This window comes from Prionailurus viverrinus, chromosome E2 (assembly GCF_022837055.1).
Source record: "Prionailurus viverrinus isolate Anna chromosome E2, UM_Priviv_1.0, whole genome shotgun sequence".
In the NCBI taxonomy this organism is placed as follows: Eukaryota; Metazoa; Chordata; class Mammalia; order Carnivora; family Felidae; genus Prionailurus; species Prionailurus viverrinus.
In genome coordinates, this window is record NC_062575.1 from 18,976,816 (window position 1) to 19,000,463 (window position 23,648).

General features: G+C 51.0%; 1 protein-coding gene and 1 long non-coding RNA gene across 3 annotated transcripts in view; one reads left to right on the top strand and one right to left on the bottom strand.

Annotated features, from left to right (window-relative positions):
* Positions 1-23,648, top strand: part of SMPD3 (sphingomyelin phosphodiesterase 3) — an 84,071-nt gene that overhangs the window by 40,477 nt on the left and 19,946 nt on the right. For both annotated transcript variants that reach the window (XM_047834745.1, XM_047834744.1), the window contains exon 2: positions 16,003-16,068. The gene's annotated coding sequence lies outside the window, so the exon portion shown is untranslated. The remainder of the gene's footprint in view (positions 1-16,002; positions 16,069-23,648) is intronic.
* On the bottom strand, positions 4,816-23,625 carry LOC125152638 (uncharacterized). The gene is made up of 4 exons (XR_007147251.1): positions 23,038-23,625; positions 15,933-16,314; positions 13,632-13,797; positions 4,816-6,421 (listed from the first exon to the last, which is right to left on the bottom strand). It is a non-coding gene; the product is annotated as an uncharacterized LOC125152638 (long non-coding RNA).

Sequence of the window (23,648 nt, forward strand, 5' to 3'; positions counted from 1 at the left end):
GGTCAAATCCGAGCTATCCCAGGTTCACCCAGATCTTAGTGGGAGTGTCTATCATTGTTGCCCAAGTTTTGCCTCTCACAAAAAAATTTCAAAACCCATCTCTTCCTTTCTCAATATTTAAAAAATATTCCCCCATGTTCCCAAAAGTTTCCTCTACCTCTCTTTTTTATAAAGTCATGAAAAGTTAGTCAAGAATTGACATAGTTTGTCCATTTTAGTAGTTGAACTATGTAATTAATTATGTTTCCCTTCTCACCTTGGATTCCAGGAAGCTCAGAGCTAAATTTAGAGGTTGGTCACAAAAGTCAGGTTAGCCATTGTAGTTAGAAAATTTGTATGCTCTTTTCTGACTGCTTTCTAATTTCCCATTTCTATTTTAATAACCTCACTGTCGTATCTTTTGTTACAAATCTCTACAAATTCTTTTTTGATAAGAGGGGAGAATAAATTAAGTCAATTTTTAAAAAGGAATACTCTCGAAGCATTCTTGCAAAAGAGGTTATTGATTATTTAAATTATCTTTTTCCAAGGAAGATAGCATTAATTTATGCCTATGAGCAGTGTTCCCCTCACTGCCATGATGCTGTCTCAGACATGAATTTGGTAAATTGATGGGGACATTCTCATTGCCTATGATTTATTTTCCCTTAAAAGCCCTTAGCAACCTGTGTGCAAATCAATGTAACTTGGCAAGACACATTTACGGTTAGCAATAATTGTAACGTGCCTGGACCTGCACCTCAAATGTTTCACCTCAAGCAAGATTCCTATCCCCTTTAATCTCCTGATCGAGCTTCTGCCCCAAGTTGGGCCCCCATACTTCAATTTCGCTGAGAAGTAATTTGAAGACCACATTAATGAACAAATAGCCTGGAACACCCATCTGATTTTAGAAGATTCCCTCAGGCGAGCATTAAATCCTCAGTCTCCGCCACCCCCATCCCCTGCCCTGATGTGCTGCTGTGAGCAACTTTCATTCCTACCACAGCTGATTGTGTTCTGCAAATGTTTGTAAATTTCAGTGGCCGTGTCTCCTCCACGCTAGGGTGAGCTTCCGCCCCCTGAAACTGTGTTTTCTGAGCCTTTTGTGTCTCCTAATGGTTCCTGGAACATTTTGCACATGATAAGGAACTCAAATAAAATGAACAATAAGCGTCCCCAACCAGCTAGAGCTTTTTATGAGGCTCTCAATGAAAACACTGAACCGCATCGACGTCTGATCAAGGCAAACATCTGGAGATGCCAGTGGCAGATGCCCAATTATGCTGAGGCTGATGAATGGGCACAGAGTTATTTGGGGATCAGCAGCATCACTCAGCTGGGCCCGCTGCTACTTAGGCGCCAGCCTTCCCCCTCCCACTGCACCATGCTGGCCTGGAGGGGGCTGGGAACACTTGCCCACCTACCAGCCCAAGCACTCCAGCTACCCACAACCACAGGTCTATTGCCCTGTTCCCAAGGAAGAGGAGGGCCAGGTTAAATTCACTTTCTCATTCACTTATCCATTTCACAGAAACAGCGTATTTTCTATAAGAAAGTGTTAATTATACCATATACCATCAAATGGCACTAAGCGATAACCAGACGTTCAGGAGGTTGACATGTATATTTTTCAAGTAGCTCTGTGATTTATTATCTAATTTAGGTAAACGGCAAATAGTGATATCATAATAGCCCCCTTTTCTTCTGGTTTCCGCCTCATTGTCTCTGGGTATAGAATAAGAAATGAATCATCAAACGAGCCCCATGGGAAGAATCACAAGCTAGCTAAGGGCATAGGCTCTAGCGACACAACCCCGGGGCTTCAAATCCCAACCTTGCTGCTGACCAAAGGCAAAAGCTGTGACCTCTGAGAGCGTCCCAGACTAGGACTGGGTTGAGGATTGAGTGAGATAAGCTGTGAGGCACTGGGTCCGGCATAAAGAACGTTCTCCTTTCCTTCCTTCTGTGTTAGTTGTTGAGTCTTGGGTTGAGGGAAGAGGGACGTCTCTGGATTTTCACTGGCAAGTAAGGCCCGGCTGGGAGAGGGGCACGTGCCCACATCAGCCTACAAACTGCACCGAGCAAGGAGGGGGAGTGAAGTGAAGGTTTAACCATGAGGGGCTGTGCCTGTGCTAGGCCATCCTGCGGCTGAGCCAGCATGTCTCCAGGGCCTGTGCCATGTTTATTTATGATTCTGAAAGAGAAAAAGGCCTCTTAGGCCACATGCTTTACACCAAGCCGCCATATTCATGCGACCGACCATTAGGCCTCCCAGACAGAATGATTCTGTGCATCTCCTTTTTAAATTTTTAAATGTTATTTATTTTTGAGAGGGAGAGACAGAGCGCAAGTGGGGAGGGGGCAGAGAGAGAGAGGAAGACACAGAATTCGAAGCAGGCTCCAGGCTCTGAGCTGTCAGCACAGAGCCCGACGTGGGGCTCGAACCTACAAACCGTGAGATCATGACCTGAACCAAAGCCGGACACTTAACCAGCCGAGCCACCCAGGCGCCCCTGTGCATCTCCTTTCATGGAGCATGGCCGGGCAGCCACTAGAGGCGTGGGAACCGTGCCGGCCAGGCCAGCAAGACTGAAGATGCAGGGCAGCCGTGAGAGCCAAGCCTGTGGCCACAAACCCTCATTAAAACACCTGTCTTGGGGGAAGAAACCCTGCTGTCTGAACCCAAAAGCTGGAGATTAAACAAGTGATAAATCCCCAAAGTTAAAAATCAAATCAGCAGAAGAGGGAAATCCCATTTTCTGAGAGTTACCAAACATCTGGGTAGGAGCCAGGTTCTACCCCGGCTTGGCCCACCGAACCTCGCCAGTCTGCACCGTGTGACTGGAGCTACAGGGAGGAAACTCACAGCTTCCCCACTTCCAGCCAAAAACAGGGCCTCCCACAAGGTTCCAGGTGACTAGAGTGGTCTGGTCAAGTACCCGTGCCTCTTGTTTCCAGTTTGGGTGGACAGGTTTCTGTTCTATGTTATGTTCTTGGAAACATTGTTTCTTGCTGTCATGACCCCCAGGTTTCTGTACTGGACTGAGCTGGAAACACAACCGCCTCCCGGAGCTAGTCCCTCAATGGCAGGGATATAGGTGACTCCCTCCTCCTCCTTGAGAGACCCTGACTTGACCCTACAGTCCTGCTACCGAAAGTCCCTTGCCAGACCCTCCTTGTGCACCACTCTCTGCACACCCACTCTTGTGTTTTCCCAACTGTGGTCATGAGGAGACAAAGAGAAAACAGAGAAACCACGCCAGGGGTTGTAATGCTACCTGCCAACCTGGCCATGGCACAGCCCTACCAGGAAGGGCTTGTGCTTCCTGGCAGAGAAAGGGCATGGACAGCTCTCTTTCCCAAAAGCTCTCAGCCTTGGCCCCTCCGACTCCTGTGTAATTCTTCTAATCACGGGCCCTCTGTAAGGATGGGAGCCTTCTCTCCTCCGTCACGGGAAGATCCAGTGGAGTATTCTTCAGGGCGGGATACCTGGCCACCAGTTTTCAAAATGATCCAGGGTGAATTATCTTGCAAATGATGAGACATCAGCAAATCCATTCTAATTCACTCCATTTAAAACTTTTGTTTTCCATAAGGGATTAAGTTAGAAAAGAATTTAATCACACCAAATCCACTTCCCAAATGGTTACAGATCCTAAGATCAAGAGTAATGATCAGAGGAAAAGACTAAAGTCCTGACGGCGAGCACTCACGTTTGGTACTTAACTGATCAAACCAGCCTTCCTGACACCAAGAAGCAGCCTTCCTCCAGGCTGGGGGCGCTCTCTGTGGTGTTTTTGAGCACAAATGAAGACACAGGTAGAGATGAGATCAGGACACTTTTCTTTACACGGCGATCATTCTGACCTGCAGCAAATTTGCAATGGTGTCTGCTATGAGCCAGGTGCTGTTCCAGGTGCTCTGGACAAAACGGACGTAAGCATTGCCTTCATGGAGCTTCGCCTTCTAGTGGATGAAGAAAGACCATGTGGAAATGCATCATGTGTTAAGTGATTATATTTTGGAAAGAAAAATGGAGGAGGGTAAGGGCACAGAGGGTGATGGAAGGGGGCATTAAGTTTGCATGGGGTGGCACAGGCTATTCCAAGGGGGTGGCATCGAGTGGGGACCTGGGTACAGTGAAGGACTGGGCCACGCGGACATCGGCAGCAGGTGATGCACCACCCTGAGACAGCATCTACAGATCCACTCTCCAGCTTCGCTGGGGGAGAACTAGTTCGTCATCAGGGGAGCGGAGCCTCCTCACTAGCAAGTCAGCAGAGTGTGTTTCTGTCCAAAGAGCCATTCTCGCTCTTCTCAGCAGCTTCTTGGAAGCCTCCTAACTCAGCACACACCGGCTTCCCGGCGGAATGATGTTCCAATTTAGGGTTGCATTCCCGGCTAAGACACCAGCGTCCAATCAGGCTCCGACCAGCCATTGCCTTAAACACTCCCTCAGAGCACCCACAGTGCTCCATAACCAGTCTGACTACTGGAGGGACACCCCACATCTTCTGCCACCAGTATAAATGTGTCCACTGACCTCATAGGGCCCTGCTCTGTGGGGCTCCTACAGCTGGTATTAAGATGAAAAGCCCGACCGAGTCATGATGCTGGCCTGAAGCTTGTCTGCAGACTATGACAAATGTACATGCTAGCGTCAGTCCCAGGTTCAGGCCCACCGCCCAGACTCAGCCCCCTTACTGGAACCTGTATGTCTCACACCATCCCCGTTTTATAGGGGAGAGAAATGAGGCCTATCTGAAGAGGTGGGGTGCTTTATCACTCAGGGTTCAATCAAGGAGGCAGAATCACTGTAAGTGTGGTGGAATAAGGAATTTATTACAGGAGTTAGACCTTAACAACTGTGAGAGGAGACAGGGGGGCGAGAGTCCAAACGAGGGACTTGGTGGATCAAAGGTCACCAGCCAGCCCTAGTATGGGTGAAGAGGTGTTGAAGCTTGCACAGAGGTCTGGAAGGCAGGCCCATACAGCTAGGGGAGGCTGGGGTAGAAGTCTATGGAACATTGTCGGCTCTTAGCGGCCACTGCTTCCGTAAGTTTGCAAAAACTGTCTGGTGTGGGTCTGGTGTGGGCCTTGCTGTTGGTCAACTTGGCTGGCAGTTGGGAAGGAAGTGGGGACATAAAGTTCGATCCGATGCAAAAGTAACAGATCCAGGGTATCTGGGTGGCTCGGTCGGTTGAGCATCCAACTCCTGATTTCAGCTCAGGTCATGATCCCAGGGTCATGGGATTGAATCCCACATTTGAGTGTGGAGTCTGCTTAAGATTCTCTCTATCTGCCCTTCTCCCCCACTCATTCTCTCTCTCTCAAAGAAACAAACAAAAAGTAACAGATCCAATCACGATCACCCAATCAATAATCTGATTATTATTTAGCCTACGTGACTCCCAAACCACCAATCAAAAGAGAAATTCTATCCCACTCAGAGCTGGGGAGAAAGTCTGCCAATATACCTAAGCTCTGTAGCTAAGAGTTTTAGGATCCTCGGGCACAGAAGGGGTAGCAACAGCCAGCCCTGCCCACCATCTGATCGCCCAGGTTGGCTTTTGAACAGGAAGGTGTTCCAGGTGTCCAGGCACTTGTGTCAAGACTTGAAGGATGAGCCACGGGCAGGATGAGACTGAGGTGTACAGGTGGCCACTCCAAAAGATGCCCTTGTCTGTGCCTGGAACACACGAGTGTATGTAATAACGTACAGTACTGGAAAAGTTTGTCTCTTCCACTTAATTTTTAAAACTGTCAGCAAATGGGTTCTTCTTGTCTGAGTCTAATCCAACCACCACTGTAGGCTATCTCACAGGACCAGCTTCTGTATCTTGATAAATGTTACTTAGAGCCACCATATTGAATTAGGAGCTGATTATATCTGATTTACCCTGTAACAGAGTTAGGTCCATTTCCCAGGATGTAGCAGAAGGGCCTGATGGTCACCAAACTGATCCATAATTACCTTATAAAATTGCAGTCCAAATGGGTCGTGTCAACAAGGGCCTCCAACTAAGGGGGCACCCCAGCAGAGCTGGGCAGGACTTGACAAGAAGCGCCACAGCTGCTGGTACCGCCACAGAGCTCCCTTACCCAGGGCCATGGCACAGGTATTTGAGGGTGACCCCTTCCAGAGGCCACGTGTCAAGGGCAGGAGGTGGGCATGGGAGACTCTGTGGCAGGGTAGATGGAGAAGCGCTCTGGCTTCAGAGTCAGATGGATCTGGGTTCAAATCCCACCTGCTCCACTGTGATCTTGGGCAGTGTGCTTCATCTCTCAAAGTTTCAGCTTCCGCGTCTGTACAATGGCGACAACAGTAGCCGCTCTGCTGCACTGTAGAGTGGAGAGGTGTGATGATGGCAGGAACTTGGCCTCAGCCCCACGCACTCAGGAGCTTCAGGGTATCATGGACATCACTGACATACCCCACCTGTAAAGAGATGCTCTTCTCTAGACAAGGTCACTACAGAAGCCATGTCAATACCTGGCTGCTGGGGGTGTCCTCAGTCAATGGGGACAGGCAATGACAAGCTGGTAGCATGGGCAAGAAGCAGCTGATTGGGCACCGAGTCCTCCCAGAGCATGGGGACTGCCACCCAGCCCCACATGGTAGTCAGCTCCTCCGGGGCAGCCTGGGCCTGCAGGGCCCTTCTGTGTGGGTGTTTCTAAGATGGGGTGGATGGCACTTAGCTCTTCTGGACCTTATGGGACTGGCAGTGGTCCTCTCCAGTCCCACTATTCTCCATCCCAGGCAGAAGACATGTCAGGGACAAGGTGACCAGATGTGCAGTGGGGCGTCAGGCTGTGGGGCAGTGGGAGTAGGAATGGGCGCCCCCGCCCCAACCTGTATCTGCAGCCTGGGCAGGCCTGATTTTAGATCCTGAAGTGACCTCCCCTCCCCTACCCAGAGGGACCGTTTTCTTCTCTCAGTGTTTGAAAGAGAGTCCCAGAGCCTTGAGGTGCCAGGACAGGCTCTGCGGCCTGAGGAGGCCTTGCACGGAGCCAACAGCCGCAGCCTCAGTGTTTTGAAATGATAGAGGGACTGTTCATCAGTATTTTAAAAAAGAAATGTAATCAGAGGTTGGTGAACCCCCAGAGCTCCTGGCCACGGATGTCAAAGGTTTCCTTGAACTCGAGCCGGGAACGGAATGAAAAACGGCCGCAGACGTGGTCCGTCGTGGTGTGTCCTGCCACAAACCCCACCTGACAGGCGCTCCCCACCGAGGCTGGGAAAAGGTTCTGTGGCGAGTGGAACAGCAGGTCACACACATCCACGTTCTTTCACTCCCGGGTGGTTTTTCCTTCTAAACTTGGGAACATGGATGTTCTATTTTAAGAACATTAATTACTGTCCAACTTTAATTGTTGTGCTGATGTGAACAACAATAACAACAACAACAAAACAACCCAAATTGGAACTGAGGAAAGGAAACAAAAGTAATTCATGGAGTAATTTGGTGTTCACATCCTTTACGTTTGCCTGAGAACATTTGTCTAATGCATTTACTCCTGCTCAAGAGAAGTGAATAGCTGGCTTTTTGGTGGTTTCTGGAGAACGAAGCGAGGGCTGGCCACACTGGCCTTGGGGATGCCAGCTGGGGCCACCTCAGGCCAGGAGCCCTCCTCAGGACTCAAAGAGGTAGTGTCAGGAAGGTAAAAATAGAGCGAGGGATTCGGCAACAGCTTTGACACATGGTTTTCTCATCCAGGGACTGCCACGTAGGGCCCTCCTTTTCCAGCTATTCTAAGTGAAAACGAAAAAATGTAAGATTATCTGAGAACTAAATAAAAAAACACAGGGCTATATTTTAGCCACCTTTTTTGCGTTCTTCTGCCTTCTCCCAAGTGCTCATTTTGGCTCCTTTTTCTTCACCAAGACAAAAATGGGATGAGTCCCGTGGTTCTGTCCTTGACCCCCTTTTGTCCTCTGCCTGTCCTCATCCACAGCTGTGGCTACAGCACGGGGTCCACGTGGTCACAGTTCAGGCACATTCCACACACCTGCCTGCCTTTTGGACAGCCCCCTCCTCCTATGAGGCCCCTAACTTCCCAGAACCAGATTCAGCATCTCCCTTGGGGAGCCGCATCTGGGGCATATTCCTCCCCACCCCCCCAACGTTGTCCTTCCCCACAGTCTTATCTGAATACTGGTAGCCAGGACTGTTTGGTATGTGACCCTGGATTCAGCCTCTTCAGAGGCAGGGATGGGAGCAATGGGGGCTCCCGATGGGAGTCCCTAATAATAAATGTGAGGGGAGACTGGGAAGGCTTCCCTGAGAAAGAGACATACCAGCTCAGGTCGAAGGGGAGGAGCAGCTGGCCAGGTGAGCAGGGGTTCCAGCGCGATGGGACAGTGTGAGCAAAGACCTGCCTTGAAAGAGACCAGGGACTGTAGGAGGAAACAGGAGGGCTCTGGAGGCACGAGCAGGGAGGATAAGGTTGGTGAGGAGTGACACAGGAGAGGACGGTCGACCCAGGGCATAGGTTTTATCCTGGGGGTGTTTTCAGCTGGGAAGGTGCCGGGGTTTGTAAGTAGAAAGAGGATTCTGGCTTCTGTGTGGAAATGAACGGTGGAGGCAAGGCTGAAGGACCCAGTGAGAGATGATGGGGCTTGACCACGGTCCCCCCTGACCCCCGGAGATGCCCCCAACAATATCTATGCCTGGCTGCGGCTGGCTCACACCTTCCCAGCCACCCCAGCTCTCTGCCCAGACAGACGTTCAAGACAACAATCCATGGACCGATTCGCATTCAGGTGTTAAGGACAAATAGTGGCGTCACCCACTTCATATGTCTCTGGGACACAGGAGGGTGGCAGCAAAGAGGGAAGGGTGGTAGCTACCAGCCTTCCCAGACTTCTGGGGGGTTCCTTCCCTGTCTGTGGGTCCCTTCTGGGCACTAGAGAGCCAAGTGGGGGTCAAAACTGGCCAGGATGGGGCCACAGATAAGTCTTAATCACAGAGTCTAGGCTCTGCCACACTAGCTGTGTGATTCCAGAATCTCCCTTTACACAAGGCAGCCTAAGTGATGCACTAGTTCAAACAATTGGGAAGTTTTCTCATAGCTCCTGCTGTGCCACCTGCTACACACAGAGGGAATTGAACCTTTCGGTAATTGACATTCTGGTCTGGCTAGAAACCATTGCATTAATCCAATCAAGGTTCCCTGAGTGCCTTTCAGGGACTGGCCCCTATGCTCAGTGCTCAGGGGGTTCTAGGCTACGAATCCAATGCCTGGTGGGTGTGCGATTGAGGGATGGGGGCTGACAGCTGTAGAGTTGAGCCGTAGAGGATGGGTGCCAGGTGGACCAACCGGGGAGGGTATTCCGGACACTGGGGACAGCATGTGCAAAGGCACGGAGGCGTGAATGAGCATGGTATGTTCCAGGAAAGATGAAAGCTAGAGGTTGAGGCTGTGAGAACAAATCAGTGGGAGGGAAGGAAAGGCAGAAGTGAGACTGAGGAAGGCTGGGCCTCATCACCAGGGGCCCCCAAACCAGGCTAGGTAGATGGATTTGTTCTGTGAGCAGAGGGAGATCTGTAGGCACTGGACAGACTGAATGGGCAGAGAGAACTCAGCAGTTCGTGGTAGAGATCCCAGCTTGGACGTGAGCATGGTGGACGGCCCCACGGGCCATGCAACTCTGCAGGCGAGAAGTGAGGAGGCCCGAGGAGGGAGGGAAGAGGAGCTGCAGGGACCAGAAATGGACTACGGAGCTGGTAGTAACTGGCTTTGACTCTGGACATGACAGGTTGAGGGTGATGGGAAGGCCCAAGAACAGAGCCTCTGCCCACTGACCGACTGACTGACGGGGGCTGGGCCCACTGAAGCTTCCAGGGGACGGAACTCCGCTCTCTGCCTTCCCTCCACTGCTTTCGGTCTCCCTCTGCCTTTCTCTCTTCTCTAACTGCCACCAAGAGAAAATCAAATACTTTTTAATTGTATAATAATACTACTCTAAAAAAATTAGTAAGTGGAATGTTTTCTATTTCCTTTTCAAAATGAAAAGCAAAGTTATCTGTACATGGTCTCTCATGTGTATGAATGCCTAGATTTTTATTTTCCCTTGGTATATTTTTTTTAAAAAGCCATTTCAGGCATCAGGATGAGATTTGGCAACAGCCCTTTGGTGCCCAGCTGCCCCTTGCGCCCTCTGTGCCACCTGAGAGAGCTCAGGCTGGGCGGCACGCCAGGGCTCACCACCCGAGAGTGCATGTAAGACCCTGACCTGACAGCTCTTCACCTGTGGGATCTGCAGATCTTCCCTCCAAGTCAGAGGGCACGTTCTGAAACCCCAAGACGATGACATTTTGATAAAGTTTTAAAAAGCGATCTTACTTTGCAAGACAAACAGCTAATAAAATAGATTCTTTTTTGGTAACCACCCATACACCAATCAATCTGTCACTCGGAAAACTGTTTCCTGAGAGGTGTGAAATGAGGCCACTCTGGAGTTCTGTGGGAACAGAGAGACCCCAAGAAGCCTTCCACTCCCAGACTATACTTGCCACCCCAAAACAGGGAAACTATCAGATTCAGGGTACAGGAAATACACAGAGGATCAGTTGCTCAGTCAATACCAACTTTTGAAAGATGAGCAGGAGGCGGCTGACCCACTGTTTACATGCAGCCGGCCCACACTGTCACGTGTATCTTGCCTGTTTCTTTTCAATTCCTTCCCTATTGGGAAAAAAATTTTAAGTAAGTGTTTCCCACCTAGGGGGCTTACAGAGTGAGTCATAACATGGGGGGCCTCCTCTGTGCTTCAGCCTTTCAAGGAAGAACTTAAAACAAAGGACCGTTTCAGCACCACCATCAGAAATCAAAAGGAGAAGCCACAGTCATAAGATATGTCCCTTCTGTGCCCACCGAGGCCACCATCAGAATAGACACTCTCACTTCCTGCATGCTATCTTTGTATCTCTGCTTGGCTGCTGCTTGCCTTTTCTACCTTTATTTTCCTTTAACTCTAATTCCCTCACTGCTAGAAAAAAAAAAGTCTCATTATATTGTACATAGAACAAAGTTTAAGTCATCTTAAATCTTCTTTGGAACAAGATGGAATAAATGGTTGTTAACCAGAACCTCCCTCAAAGCAGCTCTAACTGCAGAATTCTGCTGCACCTAGAAGCTCAGCAGGCCCCTGCAAGTGCTAAATGCAGAATAGCAATGTCTGCACACAGTAGGCCCTCAATAAATGTCCACAAATTTGTTTTTTAAATGATGGAATCTGAAAGGACCCAGGAACAAATAAGATGAACTTACTGGGAAAAAAAGTGACAAAAAACATTACTAACAAGAACAGATCATAACCGGGGTGGGGGTGGGGGGGAAGGCTGTAATTCCATGGTGGAAACCGTAAAAGAATTGAAACATGTCTGGAAGCAGTAGTTGGGATAACTGAAACAATAGAGCAGAGAAAGCAGTGATGTTGAGGACAAAGCAAGACATCAAACCAGAAATACAGATAAAAGACAACAATCAGAGGTACACAAAACCCACCTGGGAATGGGAAATGGTGTCACAGCCCTACAGAAGTTGAGAGAAAGATAAACGGGATGAGGTATACCATGAGGAAACCTCAGAAAAGAAACAGTACAAGAAAAGTTTCCAGAGATGAGAAACAGCTCAGCCTAGAAATAAAGAACGCGCACAGCGTGCCTTTCAAGTGTAACTCTGAGAGAAAGAAATCAGCATTTGCTAGTTACAATGTGGTGTGATAAATGATCTGGCAGGCTGAAGGGAGATATGTTCTTTTGCAATTGGATAAGAATGATGAAAGAACTGATATCATAAATAGTGAGGATAAGATGAATCTCAGGAAGAAATGTGCAATTCGAACCACGCATGAGTACCCTAATCACATGTGAGTTATGCTCCTAAGTAAGACTTGCTCTGGGTAAGTAGAAGAAAACAGACTCATTTAAAAATTGGGGAGAATTTGTGCACAATTATACAACAAAAAAGAAGGGATGGTTGACTTTTTATAAAAATATGAAAGACAAAAGCTGATCCAACACTCATTGGAATTAGAATGGACCAGCTGAAAAAGAAAGAATAGGTGATCTGACAAAATTCAGCCACTCCTAAGATTTAACCTACACTCTAATAATTCCCCAGTCTTGCTCCAGCCCAGACCTGTCTGCTGAGTTCTGGGTCAGAATATCCCATTGCCACCTGGACACATCCATGCACATGTCCCTCAACACCACAACCCTGCCTTCACCCACCCCACCCATGGCCAGTGAGCAACTTCAGCACCCATACAGTTGGATGAACTGGAAGCCTCTGCATTCATTCCTGGTCCTCTGCCATGCTCCCCATGCTCAATCCCATCCTTGTGTTAGTCTGCTGGGGCTGCCGTAACAAAATATCAGACTAGGGGGCTTAAACAACAGAAATGTATTTTCTTACAATTCTGGAGGCCAGAAACCCAAGATCAAGGTTCTGGCTGATTGGGTTTCTGATGAGATCTCTCCTTCTGGCTTTGTAGTCTTCACATGGCCTTTCCCCAATGCATGGGTGAGGCCTTGAGATCTCTTAGATGTCTTTTTTATAAGGACACTAATCTGATTGGATCATGGTCTCACCCTTATGACTTCATTTAACCTTAATCACTTCCTTAGAGGCCTCATCTCAAATACAGCTACCTTGGGGGTTAGGGCTGTAATATACGGATTTGGTGGGGAGCAGCTCCTCTCACAGGCCATTCCTAGAAGTGACTCTGGGGTACTTCTGCACCCTGCCAATGAGGTCTCCACCAAGTGCGCAGACAGGCCATGTGAGTATGCCTGTCCAGCCATGCCTCTCCTCTTGCCATGGTGCTGGAGGTTTATGGGTAACTCCTTCACCAAAGTTCATTCAAGACCTTTCCCCAAGGCCAGCAGCTGCTTCTCACCCTCACCCCAAGGGGATTCCACCAACCCAGCCTAGTCCCAGGCTGACCCTGACACTCAGCCAGAGGGCTGTGTGACTTTGCAAACGTTTCCAAACATCTCTGGGCTTGAACCTCATCAAAGATACTTGGCCCCAGCATTACCATGTGAATAAATAAATCAACCTCCTAAGGCGTCAGGCCCTTTGCACACATCATTTCTGGAACTTTAAAGTCAGAAGGAAAGGAGAAACTGTAGAAAGAAAGTAGAAACTGAGGCTTGGAGAGACGCCCCTGCCAGAAGAGACCACTCCTTCCTGGACTAGGGAGCAGGTCCATCCAGCTCCAGAAATGGTTCTGCTGACTGGGGTGTATCTCAGGAGAGGTAGAGGTATTCAGGAACCTGGACCAAGCATCCAAGGACATGGTCTCACTTAGAGCTGCACGTCCATCAGAGGTCACCCCAGGTGCTGGTCTGCGGTCTAGAGGCCTGTGGGCTAGAGGCTCCTGGTGGACAAGCAGGCAGGCGCGTGCTGAGGACCACTGCTGGATCCCCAGACACTGCCTTGCTGTGCTGGGTAAACAGCCCACTTTCCATGCCCGCCCCCCAGGCCCGCCCTGCCCCACTCCTGCTGCCTATTTAAACAAGAGGCCCCGACTCCACTCCACTCGGCCCAGGCACCACCAGCTTCCGGAGCTAGAAGAGCAGCCCTGCAGGCCTCGCTCACTCGGGGATGAAAGGTCCTTCTGTTTCACCATTTCCTACCGGTGCGTTTTGAACGATGATGCTGAGCTGGGTTGTAGCGGGAGCCGATTCTGCTGGCCGACGAGTGTATTGAGATGTGTAGCTGGCCCGAGGGAGGCTCTGATTGAATTTTTCCCATTTTGAATCTTTGACTTGATGTGATCTTATTTTCAAAGAGGGTGAAAGCCTGTAGTTTGTGAAAGGACAGAGGAGAGCATATTTCAAAACAAGGTCTGGCTGAGAATATCAATGATCTGACATGTTTTTCTTTTCTTTTGAGAAAAAAAAGGTCCTGTAATTTCATTTCCCCTTGGAAACCCCTCCCTAAATAGTCAGTTCCTGTCAGTTAATTCTATTTTGAAAAACCATGCAGAGAATTTTTTACAAGAGTCTGGTGGGGAAGAGAGGTTGTGTAGCTGGAGGGGGACAATTTGGAGAATGTCTGTGGACACAGGGCCTCCTTGAGAAGCTTCTCCTTGGGAGCTGAGGAGTGAGCTCCTCCCCATCCGAGTGTGGAGGGAGCTGAGAGTTGCATTGGTTGCGCTGGCCCAGGAGAGGCCTGCCTCCTCCATGTCCACTTCTAGATGCTTGTCAGCCTGTGGCCTAGGGTCAGGTCAGCCCAGGAAGAGGGTGAACAGAGGTGCATGCAGGTCATCAGCCTACAGAGGGTGAAGAGGCAGACGTCCCAGGGACAGAAAACAAGACCTGCCTGGAGGCCACCCTGTGACCTCCCAGCAGGCTGGACTCCCCAGGCTACGGGTGGGGAGGGATGCCTGCCAGGTGGTTAACTCAGAAGAAACAAGCTAGAGTGTCCACATGGGAAAAAGGGCCCCTAGGGGAACACAGGTCCCAGGGTCTATGGCTTCCTTCTTCCCACCCTAATCTGTCAACATCTCATGCTCATTTGGTCCTGGTCATAGCTGCCCAGGACCCTCGAGTGACACCCCCCCACCCCCAGTGTTACCAAGAAGGAGGCATCTGAGACTCAGATGGATGGCAGACCCAGGACTAGAACCCAGGTCACCCTGAAGCTTCTCGATGTGGATTCCTAGGCAGGAGGGAAGCCAGTTGTCTGCCAAGTGAAGAAACACTCCTTCCAGCCCTTCTGCAACATCTTTGGCTTGTGGGCAGGGGGACTGGGACTTAAATTTCAGATTCTTCTGAAATACAGTTTGGGTGATTTGCAAACTAAGTGTGTATAAAGGATGGAAGCTGGTCCAGAGGAGCGCTGGGGAGTAACGGTTGCCTCGACATGTGACAGTGGTAGAGAGGGCTTTGGTCCCGGCAGCCAAACTGGCTGGATTAGGTGGAGGGCCAAGGGGCGCCGCACACGGAGCCTGGCGGGGTGGGGGTTGAACTTCCTGGGCCGGGTCCAGGAGGCCGGGCCCGGAGCCAAGGATGGGCCTGGAAAGTCGAGGACCAGACTTGGGACTGGAAGGCGGGACTAAAGAGTCAGAAGAGCGCCTCAAGCCAGGGGGCGCGGTCCAAGAGGGGCGTGGAGGCCTAGGAAGAGGGGGCGGGGCCAGAGTGTCGAGGGAGGGGTCAATACCCGAGGCCAGGGGCGAGGTTAGAAGGGCAGGGCGGGACCAGAGAGCGAGACCCAGCCTACCAACCCCCATTGGGGCGCTTGTGTCTGGAGCTGCTTATGCCCAAGCCAAGCCAGCAGGAGATACAGGGAGTCGGTGGCATCTTGTCCAAGGCCTCCCCTCACACGAGTGCTCTCCCAACCATCTTCTAAGTAGACCCTGTTGAGGTCACGAAGTGTCTCTGCTGAGCTTCCCCTAGGCCAGCCTATCTTCACCCTTATCTGCTGTGAAAGCCCTCTCTTTCTCCCACGCGGCTTTCTCCTCCACCCGACCCGGGTCCCTGTGGCCACTCTCCATCTTCTGCTGCCTGGGTTCAGTTCTCTCCACCCCCACATATCTTTGCGAGGCTGAGATTACAGCGAGCTCCCCCACGAGCTCCTGGGGGAAAACTCCGATTGTTCTAGCTTCGCCTGTCAGATCAAACCCAGGCCCCGAGGCTGGAGCTCTGAATTCGCCTCTCTCCCGTCCCGACCCTGCACACCCTCAGCGGCCTGGCCCAGGTCCAGCTGTCCACGAGGAGGTCTCATCCCTCCCGCCCGTCAGGCAGAGTCCTCCCCACTTGTCAACCCTCCGACCCCCAGGCCTGTGCACATTTGTCGCAGAAACCTCAGCCCCCACCCCCTCTGGCTGTACTTCGTCTGCAAGGACCAGGTCCACACCCTCTCCTTGGCGACGTGGAGGGTGTGGCGCAGCCTCTGGCGCAGGTGGGGCCCCTTGGTCTTTGTACCTGGCTCACCTGTTCTGGGCTGCTGGATGGCTGTCGGTTGAGTTCCGGACACCTCTGTGAACCGCTCATCTCGTTTCAGGTCCTGACTGCAGTGGCGCCCCCTCTTCAGACGAAGATCAAGAGGGTCCCAGTGGCTCCTCCTCAGGTAAGATAGGGGTTTCTGGAGGGGGTGGGAGTTGCCTCTCCAGGCCTCCCCTCGGAGGCTGATTATTGTTTTATATAAAGAGGTGCTGGGTGAGATTGTTTAAGAAAAGGTTCTGCTGCTTGGTTTAAAAGTTTGAAAACACAGCTGCGCAGTAAAGCCATCAGGGGGCTGGCGGTCTGATCCCGTCCAGAACTCCCTCTTGTGGAGTAGAATGCCAGTGGAGGAGCGTGTCTCACACACCCAAATCTATGGAGAAAATACAAATTCCTTCGATACCTAGGGAAATAATTGAGGTAACACTTCGCAAAAAATGAAGGAATACAAGTTAAATATCTTGGGAAATGTCACCAGATATCATTACCCACTAAACTATTGAAAAATGTTTTAATTGCTTAAAACCCAGAGCTGGTAAGGATGCTATGAAACAAGCACTGTCAAACAACTGGTGGAAAGTAATTTGGGCAGGGGGTGGGGAGCTGACACTTGCCTACTATGTGCCCAACACAGCTATAGTCAGGTGACGGACTAAAATATTGAGTGCTTGCAAGGGGGGACAAAGTCCTCAGAGTTAGAAAGCAAAACCTGCATTCTCTGGGACTGGGAGTAGAGGAGGGGTGGGGCTGAGCAGCTCCCAGGCTGCTGGTGTCAGTCACAAGAGCAGAGTCCCTGGTCTACAGAGACAATCCATAGGACCACCAATGACACTTCCACCTTTTGCTTTGAGGAGTGGCATTTGCCAACATTGCTCAAGATCAAATTCTGTTTCTAGCTTGGAAAATCTGATGATGTGAGGGGCTGGTCTCCCTTCTGGTGTGCAAGACTGCAAATGTGTGCAATAAGTAAATGGACAGAAACTGCCAGGTGTCTAGAGAGAAATGACCTGTTTCATCCAGGTCAAAGGTCCTCTGGCCATAGAGCCAGGGACTGGCTGGGACTTGGTAAACAGAACATCATTGTGACTTTCTGACCCCAAGCCCCCTGCTGAGGCCTCATCCCTGCACACAGATGGTGGCTACCAGGGAACAACCCCAGCAGAGGCATGGAGACCTAGAAGGGTATGGAGGGGAACTGCGCACAGCCCCTGGGACTTCAGAAATAGGAGACGATGTAGAGTGATCAGGATGCTGAGTCTGGCCTGCCCTTCCCTGCCAGGTGTTTGGTCATCTTCCTGGGGTCAGCAGGAGCCACTGAAGAGTTTAGCAGGGAAGTAATGTGGTCTACTGTGTAGTTTTAAAAGACCCCAGTAGCTGCCATGTGGACCAGAAGAAGGGAGGCCAGCTGCAAGGAGACAGGTGGGAGGGGGTGGGGCCTGACCCTGACACACCCCTGGGAATGGATATGAGGGGTCAGGGAGGTAGAACTGTGGTCTGGTGGGAAGAGGCATGGTATGGAGGAGGTCCAGAGCCTCAGGGATGATTCAGGAGACAGAGCTGGTGGTGGGGCAGTGGAGGAAGAGGTGATTTATCAGGAGAGACACCTGGGAACAGATGACCCTGAAGGATCAACCAAGAGAGGAGAAGAGTCAGAGGAAGGTCTAGCTCCTCAGGGTAGGCAGAGGAGGAGGAGACAACAACAGGCTCTGAGAAGAAGCAGACCCAGAGACAGGAAAGGAACGAGAAGGATGGTGGTTCCAGGACTGAGGGCAGAGAGCAGAAGGACAGATGAGGATCAAGTGGCTTGCACCTCCCACTGGGCCTATTTTTAAAAGTAAAATCAGGTTGAAATTGCATAGAGTGTTTTCTCATTGGTGCTGACCTCTGTTCTGGCGATTTTCTCTCCAGAACTTTATCAGAAAGCACGGTGAGACACCCTGTCTACCTTCTGTCTGGCTGTGAGGGTGGTGCAGGGAGCTTCAAACTAGGGGGCTGCCCAGACACTCAGTCATCCAGAGCGTCGCTCGGCCCTCCCTGCTCTGAGCAGAAGACTGGCTCCAGGCTAGCCTGATCTGTGTGGTGTCAGTGGGAAGCCACTGGGACATTCAAAGCATTTAAGTTAAACAAGCCCAACTCAGGATAAACTGTCAGTGAATGCGCTGGATCCTCCCTCCAGGCCCATTTTCCACAACTGCTCCTCTCGGCGTCTCCTCCCCGGCCTCCTGGGACTTGGTGGGTCATTGTGGTCAGGGCTTGGCCCTGCAGCCTGGACTATCTGAGTGGCTCTGCCTCCCACATGCCTACTCGCAGCTCTCTCCGACTCTCCACTTCATCTCCCTCCCTTGCTACTGCTTGCTACACCCACCACCTACCACCTTCCTGTCTCAATGCCCTTGAGAAGGACACCCCCACACTAAAATATACACACCTAGAAAGCAAAGGCTCCGCCCCCGGAAATTCCCAGGACCTTGCTGTGAAATCCCAAGTAGTCACAGTGCTGCATCTGACTCATCAGAGCTGGATTTCGAGCCCCCCCACTAGCTCCCAGGCCTCCCCCCTAACCGCGCCAGCCCCGGCACGCACAGCTCAGCCAGCATAACCCGGCAGTGTCTGACCCCCAACCATTAAGCATAGGTTGCTGTATCCATCTCCATCTGCACCACCTCAGTGGACTCTTGACATTCCCTCCTGCCTGTCCCCTGTGGGCCTTGCTTGGCCCCTGGAACCAACCTGTACACTGATCCCTGGTAGAAGTTTTCAGGGGATTTACTTCCCCATGCTCATGGATTTACTTTGCTACTTATATCACTAGCAGTGGCCTCTTCTCTGAGCAGAAATGGTTTCCACTAAAAATTAAAAGATTATGGCTCAGCTCCCCTGATGCCTCATGGTCCTGAGCGGGAAATGGACTGTTCAAAACATACCCTGAGAGAATGGGAAGGAGTGAGCTCCCTCCCTGGTCTGGATTTAGGGCAGAGGAACATCATTATTGCCATTTAAAATGAAGATCTTTAGGGGCACCTGGGTGGCTCAGTCGGTTGAGCGTCCGACTTCGGCTCAGGTCACGATCTCACGGTCCGTGAGTTCGAGCCCCGCGTCAGGCTCTGGGCTGATGGCTCAGAGCCTGGAGCCTGTTTCCGATTCTGTGTCTCCCTCTCTCTGCCCCTCCCCCGTTCATGCTCTGTCTCTCTCTGTCCCAAAAATAGATAAACGTTAAAAAATAAATAAATAAATAAAGATAAAATGAAGATCTTTCTTGAAGAGATTTAGGTCTGGTGGGTGGATCTAGTTATATACCTGGGAAACTGAGGGCTGTTGATCAGTAAGGCCTTGTTTTTGGTAAATGGACTGATGAAACAAAGCCAGAAGCCTTCCTCTATTGGTCAGGCTGGGATGGGCTATGCTGTGGTTTATAATCTTAAGTTTTCTTTTCATTCCTACTACACATGGGTTAGCTGGGGCCCTGCTCCGTGTGTCCTCACCTTGGGACCCAGGCTGATGGAGCAGCCACCATCTTGAATGCTGCAGGTAGATGTGGCAAAGGGAGAGAACTCTGGAAGGTCTCACGCCTGCTGTTAAGGACTCTGGCCCCGCAGTGACCCATATCATTTTCACTCACAGCTCATCTGTCAGATGGAGCTGGTCACATTATTCCACCCAGCCTGGTCCACAAGGACACCAAGAAGTGCAACCCTGCCTCAATGCCTGGAAAGCAGGCTCTGGCCTCGCCAGGGGCTAGAGGAAGTAAGGCAGGAGTCCCAGCCTAGACTTGGAAGCAGTGGTAGAGACAAAAAAGGAAACATCTGCCCAACTCTTCACAAAGATAAAGTGTGCTTATAAGTACTCATTCCTGAAGGGAGACATGTCACTATCTACACTAGCATGTCTATACCAGCAATCTGAGGACACGAAGCCTCTTTGGCCAGACCCAAGGGTTCCTGTTTCCCTTTTCACAAGTGCAGGATTCAGTAGGCAAGAACTGTGTAGAAATGCTACCATGACCAGAGGGGTAGGCGTTAGTTGGAACCCAGAGCCTCAGAAGACCCTTGGAAGGCAAGTTTGGTGGCAGCAGTTAGAGGGAACTTGGGGGCTATAGATCCCCACCATCTCTTCTCCCCTGGCTTTGCTGGGGACAAATGACTAATTCACGGTCTTACGCAAAAGAAGCTCAACATCTCATTCATGTTGATGGGGGAAGCTGACTCCAGCAGCCCCCAATCCGCGTTCACTTATACATTCTGGAGCAGGCGCCGAAACCCCACAGGCAGGTCAGAGGCCGTCTAAGTCAGGCAGTCTTTGGTTTAGCCTGAGTGGGGTTTCCTCTCTCAGGAGGAGGGAGTTCTTGCCCATTCTCTCAGAGCGAAGTGCTCCAGTGGTAACGTGTGTGAGGAAGGACCTGAGTATGGCAGAGGCCTCGGACTCCAGACCTCTGCGAGGGCCCAGGATGAGTGTCTGAGTGCTCCGTGGTACGTGAGACCCAGCCTCTGTCCAGAAAACCCAGTTGCCCAGGGCTGCAGGGAGGCTTGGCGAGACACTCACGCCTGATTTTATTTACTCATTCACACTGATTTGCTTTTTGATCTCTGCATAAATTCTCCTCTAGGACTCAGTTTGTTAAATGTTCTTTGCACAGAAAACTTTAGGTTGAATGTGAAATGATTCCCTTCAGAAGAATTTTAGCAAGTCTGTTCTGTTTTAGGAAGGTTTGTTGTCTTCATCTGTGTTCTCTGATGCCTTGAAATGCCTACACACTACTCAGGCGGCCAATCCATTCCAGGAGGAAATACTGTACTTGAAATGCAGCTGAACACTGGGTCTGCATAAATCCTACCATTTGTGTGGACTTGTATTTAAAGTTCTACTCCCACAGAAAGTATGTTGTCATTTCTTCTTAAGCAAAGGATGTTCCAAGCCTTGTTCAGCTCATGAACCATTAACATCAGCCCTCATGTCAGGGAAGCAGGGACTTCGCTGGGACAGCAGCCTCAATAGCAGAGCCTGAGAAAAGTGTGATTCCTCCTGGTCTCCATCCCTCAGGAGGGTCTCCCCTGAGGGTGGAAGTAGGGCTGGCCAGAGGGAAGCATGCTGGCACTCGGCCAGTCATGCAGGAGACACTCCAGAGCTCACCTGAGGCAGGTGATGTGACCTGCTGGGCAGTTCCAGGACCACCTGCTCATGTCTGTTTGTGAGGACCAGCTCGGGCAAAGACCTCAGCACACGGGCAGGCTCAGGCCACTTGAGGTAGGAGCCCCATGCCAGTCTAGATGCTCAGCTATTGGCACGTGCCTCCTGATTTGGGCCTTGCTTAAGGATGTTGAAGCCTCCTCTCTGGTAGTCACAATGGCCTGCTCCAGTCCTGCCTTGGAGCTGCCCTGTCAATGCCCGTGTGGAGAAGACCCTGGAACAGACTGATCTCAGACCTGATTTTCGTCGTGGAGGAAGCGCTCACCCCCAGCTTCCCCATGCCCTGGGCTCAGGTATAGACTTAGGTGCCAACCGCCACCTAGCCTTCTCCTTAATGGCCCCCTTTCTGGTCACCAATAGATGATTCTGGAAAGGCAGAAAGTAGAGGGTGGGGTGCCAGCTCTTCAAACTTAGCCCCATTCTGTGATGAAGCACATGGTCTCAGGGCAGCTGCCCCATGGCACTGTTCTAGCACAAGGTCTTGAACCCAGAAGTGTTGCTATTTTAAATATTAGATGGATTTGGCCACCCCTGGCACATATACATCCAACGTGGCTTGAGATTTGCTTTCCAGTCATGCAAGAATCAGCTTCATCTGGGCTTTCTGAGCTCTGACATGGAAATGCCAAGGCTGGCTGACTGAAGGGGTGCCACAGAGCTGCTTGCAGCCTGTTCCTATTCTCAGAAACCACGTGATGCATTAATAGCTCCCTTGGAAAGTGTCTTTTTGAAAATTTTATGGCCCCTTGGCCTGCACCTGCACAGGTTTCTGCAGAAGGCTGTGACTTAGGCTTGCACAGGCAGCCCCCACCAGACCGTCCTGCCAGGAGAATGAGACCCCCATACCCCCTGCACCATCCTCACCCCTTGTTTGGGATAGCAGGGCACCCTCTTGTCAAGCAGCCAACCACACAAGGAGGAAACTGTGAGGGCTCCGGCTGTATCTTGAGGGCCTTTGCAGCAAGAAAATTAACAGTAGTAGCAGTAACAAAAATATTACTAGAGATGTGGCAGGCACTGTGCTAAGTCTTCATACATCATTTCCAACTACCCTGAGCTAGTTATGTTATTATAGATGCCTAACAGATATGGAAATCACAGCTCAGAGTCAGTGGCCTGACACCCGAGTTTGTGCTTGCAACATCTGCACTGCTGTCTCCTGAGGGATGCCATGGCCTCCTGAGGCAGGCCATGAGGTGCCACAGAGGTGTACCCAGGAGACAAACTGATTAAGAATTGAGTTTTAGAAAGATCAGGTCGCTGGTATATATTAGATAGGATCCCTTTGATGGCAAGCGACAGAAATGCAACTTTGACTAGAGCAAAGGAAATGATAATTTGGTAACTCACTCATTAGAAAGTCTGGGGTGGTGTTGTCTTCAGGCCCAGGGAAACTAGAGCTCAAAATGTCACCAGGACTCCCCTTCCAGCCCTGAGGTCTATTTTCCTTTGAATTAGATTTGTTCTCAAGGAAGGCTCCAGAAGCTTCAGGCTCTTAGTGCCTCCACCTCAGAGAAAATGCAGGCCTCTTTCCTGAGAGGTCCAGTAAGAGCACCCATGAGAGCGTGGGTCGTATGACCATTCACCTTGGGATCAGGGGGCTGTGGTGCCGGTTGACTTAGTGTGGCTCACTGCTCTCCCCTCAGATTGGAGGGGGACAGACAAAAGCAGGTCTGCCACCGCCAGAGAGGTGGAGCAGGCTCGGACTTGGGTCTGTGCTGGTGCCAGAGACTCCATCAGGTGCTCTCAGGCTGCTGGGGGGGCCCGATGTGCAAACAGACATGTGCCTGGTTAGAGGGCCAGCTGGGGGTGTGTAGGGCAGAGAGGGTATAGGCAGGATGGGGAAGTTGGGGAGAGCTTCAGAAAGAAGGGGGCAGGTACTCTGGATCTAGAAGGGTGAATGGGCATTTACCTGGCACACCGTGTCACTGGGAGTCGCTGCTATGGCACACGTGTTAATGCCAGACCCCATTTCTGTGGATTTCAGGGATTAGCCTGGATTTGTCTGACCCGCATCACTTTTAAAGGCGCCCTCTTCAGTCTTTCTTTCTGTCCTCCCAGTGACGAATCGACTCCAAGTTTCAGCAGATCAGAGCTCATGTTGCTATGCCAGCCCCTGTGCGGCTGGCATCCAGGCAGAAATGGGCCGGCCCAATCTCGGCGCCACCGGCGGATGCGGGCACATTTGAGTAATTGGATTGGAGGGATCCTCTCGGTCTTTCCTGCAGAAATCTGGGGCTTGGCCCAATGCCTGTTTAGACATGAGCCTGTGGACACAGAGAGGATAGGAGGAGGTCCCTCTGCCCCAGGATTCCCAGCCCAGCTGCTGGGAAGACAGGGCTCAGCAGGCATAAGGACCAGAGCAAAGGGTTATGAAGGAGGGACAGGTCCCACCCTACACCCAGCCTGGGGCAACTCCCAACCCTCATCAACTTCCCCCAAAGTTCCCCAAAGCTCAGAGATCCCTCAAGACAGTTCAGGCTTCCTTGAAGGGGCCAGGGCTGGCCTTGGCCAGCAGGACTG